At 45.4% G+C, this 9,670-nt stretch overlaps 1 pseudogene; it reads left to right on the top strand.

Moving 5' to 3' along the window:
- The first annotated feature begins 2,250 nt into the window (after positions 1 to 2,250).
- LOC112298026 (large ribosomal subunit protein eL36-like) lies at positions 2,251 to 4,883 on the top strand (annotated as a pseudogene).
- Positions 4,884 to 9,670: the final 4,787 nt, after the last annotated feature.

Raw genomic sequence — 9,670 nt, 5'->3', positions numbered from 1 at the left:
AGCAGCCACTTTAGACGGAGTGGCCTGGGAGAGCCTAACGGAGACGGTAACATTTGATTTGAGACAGGAATGATCAAAAAGAGCAAGTCATCTAAAAGTGCAGGGGTGGGGGGTGTGGAGTAGGGCATTCCAAGAAAAGGACTTAGCAAGTGCGAAGGCCCTGAGCAGGGAACAAGCACAGCATATTAAGGAACAAAATAAGATGTTAAAAGTGCCAGTATAGCTGAGGAGCATTTTGAAGAGGAAAAAGTGATACAAGATTGTCATAGAATCAGTCAGTAAACAGATCATGTGGGTGTCCTGTAGGCCATTAAAAAAAAAGTTCAAGTTCTATTTTGAAAGTACAATGCAATGCCATTGGAGGGTATTAAGCCTCTTATGTCATATTTTAATAAATTTTAAATATAATGTCTTTGCTATGAAATATCTCTTTGGCTGTTGGGTGGAGAATGTACCATGACGGGCAGGAGGGAAGGGGAAGGAAAAGGTAGAAGCTGGGAGGCCCGTGAGGAGGTGAGTGCAGCAGCCTGGGCCAGACTTGATGGGGGAGGGGAAGTAGCAGTGCAAAGGGTGATAACGGTAGGCTATGCAGGGGTGAGGACTTGTTGATGGGGTGACACTTGGTATAATGCCTTGCCCCTTGTCAGTCTTCAGCAAACAGGCATTAAATAAGTGAATGAATGAAGCTCCCTTCCTGTCTGAAGTGCCGTGATTATAATCCTCAGTTCACCGATAAAACCAAGAATGCTGTAAACGATTGTTCCAAAACTGGATTCCATTTTTCAGTTGGTAGTGGGTTTTGCATAGGTGTGTGAGTTGAATTTTAGCTCTCTTTTTTTAATATTTCACTGCTACACTCCTCCCCTTTCTCAGAATTATTTTCTGTTTGGAAAGCAAATTGAGTAGGGGCGAGCCGGGAGCTCCACAATGCTCCTGGGAGATGTAAGCAGCTGGTCCCAGGGCACTCGTTGCTGGGAGTGGTTGGGAGTGAGGAATGACTCTTCCCTGCTGCACTAAGGGCCAAAATCCATTTATTCCTTTCCATTGTTTTCATTGAACTGTTTTATTATCCTTCTGACTACATCCCATCCTACCAGAACAAAATGCAATGAAAATATGGCTTTAATTTGACAAGGGGAAAGGGCCACGAACACTGTGAGTTGTCAGCACTGTGACACACAACAGCCCTGATCTCTGCGGGAACCAGCAAAGCTGTCGTAGGTTCCACCGACGCTGCTCGTTAGGTGTGGAAGACAGTGTCCGAAGCACGAGTCACTCCTCAAGCGCTGGCCAAAGCTTTAGAATTCCCTGGCTGTCCATTGTCTTAGCATTAAGTTTCAAAAGTTAAACACACGGTTGTGAAAGCAGAAAACCTGTTTTTCTTTGCAGAGTGGACACTGGAATTCTTGCACCCGTTGAAAGGATTCGAAGGTCCCCTTTAACTTCCTTGAGCTTCCAGGTCCCAGGGGGGCCAGAGAGCGGCGCTTGAGCACAAAGCGCTTCCTGCTGCGTCTCTTCGCGCCTCCCACCACGCAGGGCCTTTGCGCCCCGTCCTTTCCCAACACGTACTGTGTTCTCCAGATGACATCCCTGGACGGCTCTCTCACGTCTTTATCTCTTTTCTGCAAACCCGTTTCCTCTCTCTCTCTAGTATGTATTTTAACCAACCAGATACAAAACCAGCCCAACTGCAGAACCGTTTAAATATTATTTTATGTTCTTCAGTCTTCATTTAAAATGTAGATAAGTAAACTATATTATCATATTTTCTCAAAAATAAAAGTATTGTTTTAGGATATTTTTAAATTACATTTTCCCACCCTTGGGCCTCTGGCCCAGGGAAGAGAGAGAGACAGAGGTGAGGAGCAAAGAAGGAAGGGGGAAAGGAAGGCAATACGACTTAAATTTCCTTCTGTGACAGCAGTTTAATTGCTTCATTTTTAAATGGAGATGTCCTTTTATCAGCTACACTGCAGGGTTGGCACCGGCTTGGGAAAGGGGAGGTCACAGACTGGACCTCACATATGACCATTTGATACAATTTTTTAAAATGACTCTCTGTGTGGACATGTGGGACGCTAGAAACTGTCATCTTATCCTCTGTGGGGACCAAGTGCATGGCTACGTGAGGATGCACATGCTCAAAAGCATCTTTGAAAGAGAGGCATGCCAGCCAAACAGAACCCATTCTGCACGCTACCTGATGTGTAGCACGGGTGTGCACACCCATGTGTGTGCACATGTGTGGGCATGCACACCCCTCACCCCCCACCCCCACTCAGCAGCGACACTGCAGACGCTCAGCCTTACACGAGTGCTGCCTGTGAGTAGGTCGCAGCCCCAGGGTGGGCTGGGCAGCTCTTAGTACCCATCCTTAATAAGCCCCTGAAATACATAAATCAATATATTTAAATTAGTTATGTACCTATTGTTCAATTTCCTGCATGTGTGCACCTATGTTTATTTATTTCAACTTTACTGACTTGGCATGTATGAATCTTAAAAATAAAACAAGTATTACATTACAAATGTTTCTGTCATAGTACTTGCCTACGTAGAGTCTCCATCAGGAGGGGAGAGCTCTTTGGGGAGGGGGTTGGACAGTGAAGTGGTACCAAGGGGAGGGCAGAAAAGGCAGGGCGAGGGGCCTAAGGGGGAAGTGCAGGGGGAAATGCAAGGTTGCATTCGACCTTAATCACTGCCACGAAACCTCTGCTGCACCCCCGTGGGGACTGAGGCAAGTTTACTGTGAAGCCCCTGAAGCTTAAACCCCAGGGTGCCCCACTTGCAGGGCCCAGTGAAGGGCCCGGACAATGTATTCATATGGCCACACGCTTCTTATAACATTGTAAAAGGAACAGCCCCTGAGGAGCAGCAGCCCTGGCCCTGCGCTACTCCATGGTCCTGGACCTTATCAAGAGCCACACGGTGACCATGAACGTGAGCAAGCTGAGGCACAGTCCCCCCGTCGCAGGTCCCTCAGCAAGCACTCCGAGTTCGTGTGGGACAGGGTCCGAGAGGCATGTGGCTTTGCCGGCTGTGAGTGTGAGCAGCGCGCCATTGAGCTACTCAAGGTCTCTGAGGACAAGAGGGCCCTGAAATTCATCAAGAAAAGGGTGGGGACACATATCCTTGCCAAGAGGAAGAGAGAAGAGCTGAGTAATGTCCTTGGAGCCATGAGGAGGGCAGAAGCCAAGAAGGATGGAGCCCCATCCCTTCTATGTGTAATACAACCCGTTCAGGGAGAAAAATCTAAAAGAAAGTATCGTAACTGCAGTCACTTAAGACCACTGTCTCTCTCCCCTCCTACTTCCCGCACACCCTCGTGGCATCGCTGCAGGCATTTTTTGAGATCCAGCTAAAGGGCTGTTGAGTTGGGGACATGTTTAGTAGTGGGATATATTTATGTGGTTCCCAGTCACTTGCATGTATAGATAACTTTTTGCTAAGATGACCTAGTGTAGGAATGAAGGAATACTCCTGCCAGGAATACTCCTATCACAGACTCTGCTAACTCATCCACTCTGGGGGGAAAATATGAAGGTGCAAGGCCAGAGACCATAAGTTAATGACAAAGAGTCTTCCAGTGCCTGACACCAGTCACCAGCGGGTAGAGAGGGAGAGACAAGGCCATTATGAAGAGCCAAAAGCTAGTCTGTGGAAAATTCTTCCAATTATCAGACACGCAAAGCAAAATACATGGAATATTTGGTTTTCATCAATGTCTGATTAAAATGGAAGTGTTCTCCCATCAGGAATGTACATGATTCGGTGCATATAGTCATAAACACACATAATTTTGCCTCTTCTTGATGGAAATTGTGCAGAGAATGTATCAGAATTCTTGTGTTTACAGGCATCATCTTGTAAGTGGTACTAAAAGAGCTAGTGTGTATGTTTTATGTTTTCTGCTTCCCCACAAATACTGACATATGAAGATAATATACAAAATTTGTAGCCCTGGCCAGCGTGGCTCAGTTGGTTGAGTGTCGTCCCACGTAGCCAAAGGGCCCTGGTTCAGTTCCAGTCAGAGTACACACCTGGGTTGCGGGCCAGGTACCCATGGGCCGGTTGGGGGCGTGCGAGGAGCAACCAATTGAAGTTTCTCTCTCTCTCTTTCTCCCCCCCTTCCCCTATCTCTAAAAATAAGTAAACAAAATCTGTATTGAAAATGTATAATAAGCCATTATGATTAGGACATTGCCAATAAACTGGTTAATAAGCGTTATTATTTCAAATAGTATTTAAGATTATGTATTGCACACACAAAAATTGAACTGTAATTCTAAAAATTTATGTGATGTTACCAATAATGATTTGAAGCAGAAAGCAACTTCTCTAAACTCTCAATAATAAAAAAGTTTTAAGTCAATCACATTACAAGAAGGACTGAATTATTTCTCTATTTTTTGGCTGGAAAATATTACAAAACTGTTGTCACATGTAGAGGCTTCCAAAAAGTGCACAGTCAGAAAGCACAGGGCAGGAAGTTTCAGAGAGGTTTGTCAGGTATTTAAATAATACAAATATTACAATATGTTATAAATTCTGTGATGTGGTATTTGTCAGATTTTTTAATTTTTTAAAAATTAAAAAGAATTTTGATTTTAGAGAGTAGGGAAGGGAGAGAGAAAGAGAGAGTGAGAAACATGGACTGTTTGCTCTGGCCAAGGCTTTTTGTCAGCTTTTAAATTGTGCAATTTGTCGTGATTGATTTTCTCATTTGAAACAACCATTCACTTTCATACCTAATTTTGTTTCATAATTTCATTCTTTTTCTTAATAAGAGCTCTCCTTTCTCCAAATCATATAAGGCCCAAGTCCTGCAGACCCTGGCTCTGCGGCCCCTGGCAGACATTCCTGGGCTTTGCAGAGGCCATTAGGAAGGGCCCAAAGAACACAGAGCGTTCACAGGGCTCACCTTGTGAACAGAAACAGGACCATAGATGCGGTTACCAGAATAAAACCCCTGATTATTAGCCAGCCTGAATAAAGACAGATTCCACCTTGAAGGCAGGTAGACAAAGTTCTAGCCAATGGGATTATGCGACTTCCAGATTCTTATAAAGGAGAAGGGCACACTCCTACTTCTCCTTCTCTCCCTTTGCACTGACTGGAGTACAGATGTGCTGATGAGCATCTTGGCCGTGTGAACAAGGACGACACTCTAAAGATGTTGGAATAACAATATTATAGGAGTGTCAGTCTCTAACTCCATGGGGCACCCCTAGCAGTCCCCAAACCAGCCCTGGTCACTTATACCCATATTGCTATTTGAGAGAGTGATAAAACTTCTGTCGTGATTAATTCCCAATTCTTTTGGATCTCCGTTAGGCAGCTGATCTTACATTCTAACTGATACAATCATGATAATAATAACTCTTCGAATGTACAGGGCTCTTTATTCTTTGTAAAATTCTGTAGTCTCTCTCTCTCTCTTTTTAAGAGATTTTATGTATTTACTTTTGACCCTTCTATGAGGAACCTGAGGCCAGGGACTTGAAAGCCTTATCTAGGGGCATACAGGAGAGGGTCCTTAACACGGCCAGCTCCCTGTGAGGACATGCGCCAGGTGGAAGCCAGATGTAAGCCAGGGAGCAGCGCAGGTGACGAGCACGCTGGGGTTTTTGCTTTTGGCATTCAGAAAGAGTTTCTCCCTGACTTTTTGATTGGTAAGTCCCCAGAGTAGGGGCAGTTCACATCCTTTCTTTTTCCATCCTCCTGCACTTTTTAAAATTTGCTCAGCACACAGAGAGGATTATAAAATAGGGGAGGGTTCCTGCTTCAAATATAATGTGTCCCCCTCCTCCCTTCCCTTTTTCCTCTCGCTTCCTTAGTAATTCAGTCAGAAGCCATTAGGCATGGCTGTGCAGAGCAGGGGCCTAGCAGAGGTTGGTGCCCTTGTGAGCAGGGCACCTGAGCAGGCTGGCGGCCCTGTGTGGGGCATCGCCATGTACTGGGGAACTGTGCAAATAAGTGCATGCACTGAAGTTGGTGGGAGCCAGGTTTCTCAGCTCCTCAGAGAAAGGGGTCGTCATAGGAAAACAGGGACACTGGAATGAACCCTGAGATTTTGGGTTGGAACTGGAGGAAGCAGTGTGAACTCGTAGTTAGATAAGTAGATGTAAAGTACATATACTTCTAAAGTGTGTCTGAATGAGCATGTATGTGCATACTATGCATATTCATTCTAAGCTCCATCCAATGACAGAGCCTGGGAGTAGAGCCAGCCATTAGCAATAAGCAAACCACTGACCACTAAAAGGAATCAGGACTCCTTGGATGAGCCTGTAACATCTTTGTGTGCCGTAAGGTAAGGAAGTACTCAGAGAACAATGGGAACATTTCAAAAGGACTCAGAAGCCAGCTTGCAGGCACAGCCACTAACCAAATCTGAGATATTTGAGAATCAAAACTACTACTACTACTACTACTACTACTACTACTACTACTACTAAATTATTACCTATTTAATAAAATAGGAATCTTGAGTCCACACTGATGTAAACAAACAAGTTGAAGAGAAAGCAGTTTCTCACAAGTTAATATCAACTAATAAATGTAGAAGAAATAATAAAATTAAAAGCCACCATTCAGCAACCATATAGCAATAATTAACTCAAGCAGGAAACATTAATGAATGTTCAAACTGGTGGATGAAATAGGAGTGGATATTTACATAGTTTCATGGTATTCCCACCCGCCCCGCCCCCCACAATGAAGGCCGGCAGACGCCACCTTAATAAATAATCAAAGTTCACACGATTGGTAGTGGACAAAGCAATGTCATGGTGTCCCACCTGATGGGACACAAAGAAGACCACAGAGCCACTTCTGTGCACCACCCAAATCTAACCATGCGGAGACTCCAGATGGGCCTGAACCGAGGGACAGTCCACAAATTAACTGCCCGGTAATATTAACGAATATGAAGGTTATAAAGGTCAAAAACGGGCTGAGGAATTCTTCTAGACAGGAGACTAAAGAGACATGACAACTAAGCGCAACACACGATCCTGGGTTGGATCCTTTTGCTATAAATGTCAATTTTGGGGCCAACTGGCAAAACTTGAACAGGATCTCTTGGCATATGGGAGCTCTTAGTATGATTATTGTACCTGTTCTGTGATTTTAAGATTATTTCAAAATTAAAGTAAACACAACAAAAAACCCAAACAGTGTGTCTGACTAGTAAATCCTTATGCCTTCCAGGCCCATCTTTGCCTCACAACCATTTGTGTGACTTTGGGAAATCACTTTCCTTTTTCTGGGTTATCTTTTCCTTATTTCAAATGGGAGCTTTGGATGTGGAAATATAATCCCTCTGGTTTTCTAGCCCAGGCAAGTTAGCCCCCTGTGCCCTCCCCCCATCCAGTTGTGAAGAAGGGGCAGGGGTTGAGCACAGCAGCTCCCAGGGCTCTGTGTCCTCAGTAGCCTTGTGCCCTCTGCCCCTGCCATCCTTGAGCACAGTCCTGGTGACTCCACAGGCAGGTGGTCCCAGTGCTGGCGCATGTTGAAGAGGAAGCTCACTGGAATCATGACCAGAAAGCCAAGCAGCTGGAACCGAGGTTCTCAGACCTTAGAGAGCAGTTCATCTGAATCACCTAGAGGTGTTTGTTTCAAATGCAGATTCCTGGCAACAGCTCCCCCCCCCCCCCCCGCAACACTGTCTTAAAAGGGCCTGTCTGGCACTATTATAAGTCCCTAAGCAGACAGACTGAGCTGTCACAGAAGCACACATCCCATCAGGAACTGGGAGCTCCTGGTGTCTCTACCCCATTAACCTTTACAGGCTGTGCTTGTTGCCTCAGGGTTGAACGTGGCTGCTGCTCCCAGTACATGCCTGACCCAAACTTGTCCACAAAGTTTGCATTTGTTGCCCCTCTCCCGGGGTCCTCTTCCACCAGATATCAGCATGGTCCCCTTCCTTGCCTCCTCCAGGAATTTGCTCAGACACCACCTTCTTAGTCTGGGCCTTAAAACTGCCACCTCCCCCTTCCTGTAGTCCCTGGAACTCCCTATCTCCCTTCTCTGCTTCATCCTTCTTGACCACGCTTACTGCCATCTGATACGCAACATGTTTTTCTTGTGTAACATCTTTCTCCTAACCCGAGAAGGTAAGCTCCGTGAGGGTAGGGACCTTGTTCTGTTCTGTTTGCTGCTGCAACTCCAGCACTTAAAACAATCCTTGGAGTATGTGTACAACAGGTGATAAATAATTCTTTGTTCAGTGAAAGAATGTACTTCAAGAAGGTGCATTTGACCTAGACAGGAAGAGCAAAGAGGAAGGAGAGAGATGGGTGATGTCTGAAAGTTGCACTGAATAAGTCTATTTTGATGTCTATTTTAAGAAATAATCTTAAAATCACAGAACAGGTACAAAGATCATACTAAGAGCTCCCATATGCCAAGAGGAAAGCATAAATCAACTCCCAGAAGTGCTGGGACTTCCAGCCAAGATGGAGGTGTAGGTAGGCACACTGTGCCTCCTCGCACAACCAAAAGAAGGACAACAACAAAATAAAAAAACAAACAAACCCAGAACTGCCAGAAAATCAAACTGTATGGAAGTCCGACAACCAAGGAGATAAAGAAGAAAGTTCATCCAGACCGGTAGGAGGGGCGGAGCTGGGCAGCAGGGCGGAGAGGACTGGCGGCAAGGCAGCGGCTGGCGGACCGGGTGAAGAGGCAGCTGGTGGCTGGGCGGTCCCACATTTGTGTGCAGATAACCAGGAGGCAGAACTCTGATGAAGACAGACCTCACAACCCAGGGTCCCAGCGTGGGAAAATAAAGCCTGAAAACTTCTGACTGAAAAAACCTGTGAGGTTTGTGGTGTCAGGAGAACTCCCAACCTCACAGGAGAGTTCATTGGAGAGGCCCACAGGAGCCTAGAATGTACACAAGCCCACCCACTAGGAAGCAGCACCAGAAGGGCCCAATTTGATTGGGGGTAGTGGAGGGAGTGACTGAAATCCAGCAGAGTGGAGCAAGCGCCATTGCTCCCTCTCGGCCCCTCCCCCACATACAGTGTCACAACACAGTGAGTTGGTTGCCCCACCCTGGTGAACACCTAAGGCCCCGCCCCTTTAGTAACAGGTGTGCGGAGACAAAAAAAAAAAAAAGGCCCAAATGAAAGGACAGATCAAAGCTCCAGAAAAAATACAACTAAGCGATGAAGAGATAGCCAACCTACCAGATGCACAGTTCAAAACACTGGTAATCAGGATGCTCACAGAATTGGTTGAGTATGGTTGCAAAATAGAGGAAAAAATGAAGGCTATGAAAAGTGAAATAAAGGAAAATGTACATGGAACCAATAGTGATGGGAAGGCAACCAGGATGCAAATCAATGGTTTGGAGCAGAAGGAAGAAATAAACATTCAACCAGAACAAAATGAAGAAATAAGAATTCAAAAAAAATGAGGAGAGGCTGAGGAACCTCCATGACATCTTTAAACATCCCAACATCTGAATCATAGGGATGCCAGAAGGAGAAAAGGAAGAGCAAGAAACTGAACACTTACTTGAACAAATAATGAAGGACAACTTCCCAATCTGGCAAAGGAAACAGACTTCCAGGAAGTGCAGGAAGCTCAGAGAGCACCAAAGAAGTTGGACCCACAGAGGAACACACTAAGTCACATCATAATTACATTAGCCAAGATTAAA

This window comes from Desmodus rotundus, chromosome 5 (genome assembly GCF_022682495.2).
Source record: "Desmodus rotundus isolate HL8 chromosome 5, HLdesRot8A.1, whole genome shotgun sequence".
In the NCBI taxonomy this organism is placed as follows: Eukaryota; Metazoa; Chordata; class Mammalia; order Chiroptera; family Phyllostomidae; genus Desmodus; species Desmodus rotundus.
Note: the sequence above shows the minus strand (reverse complement) of the source record. Positions and strands in the feature narration are given on the sequence as shown.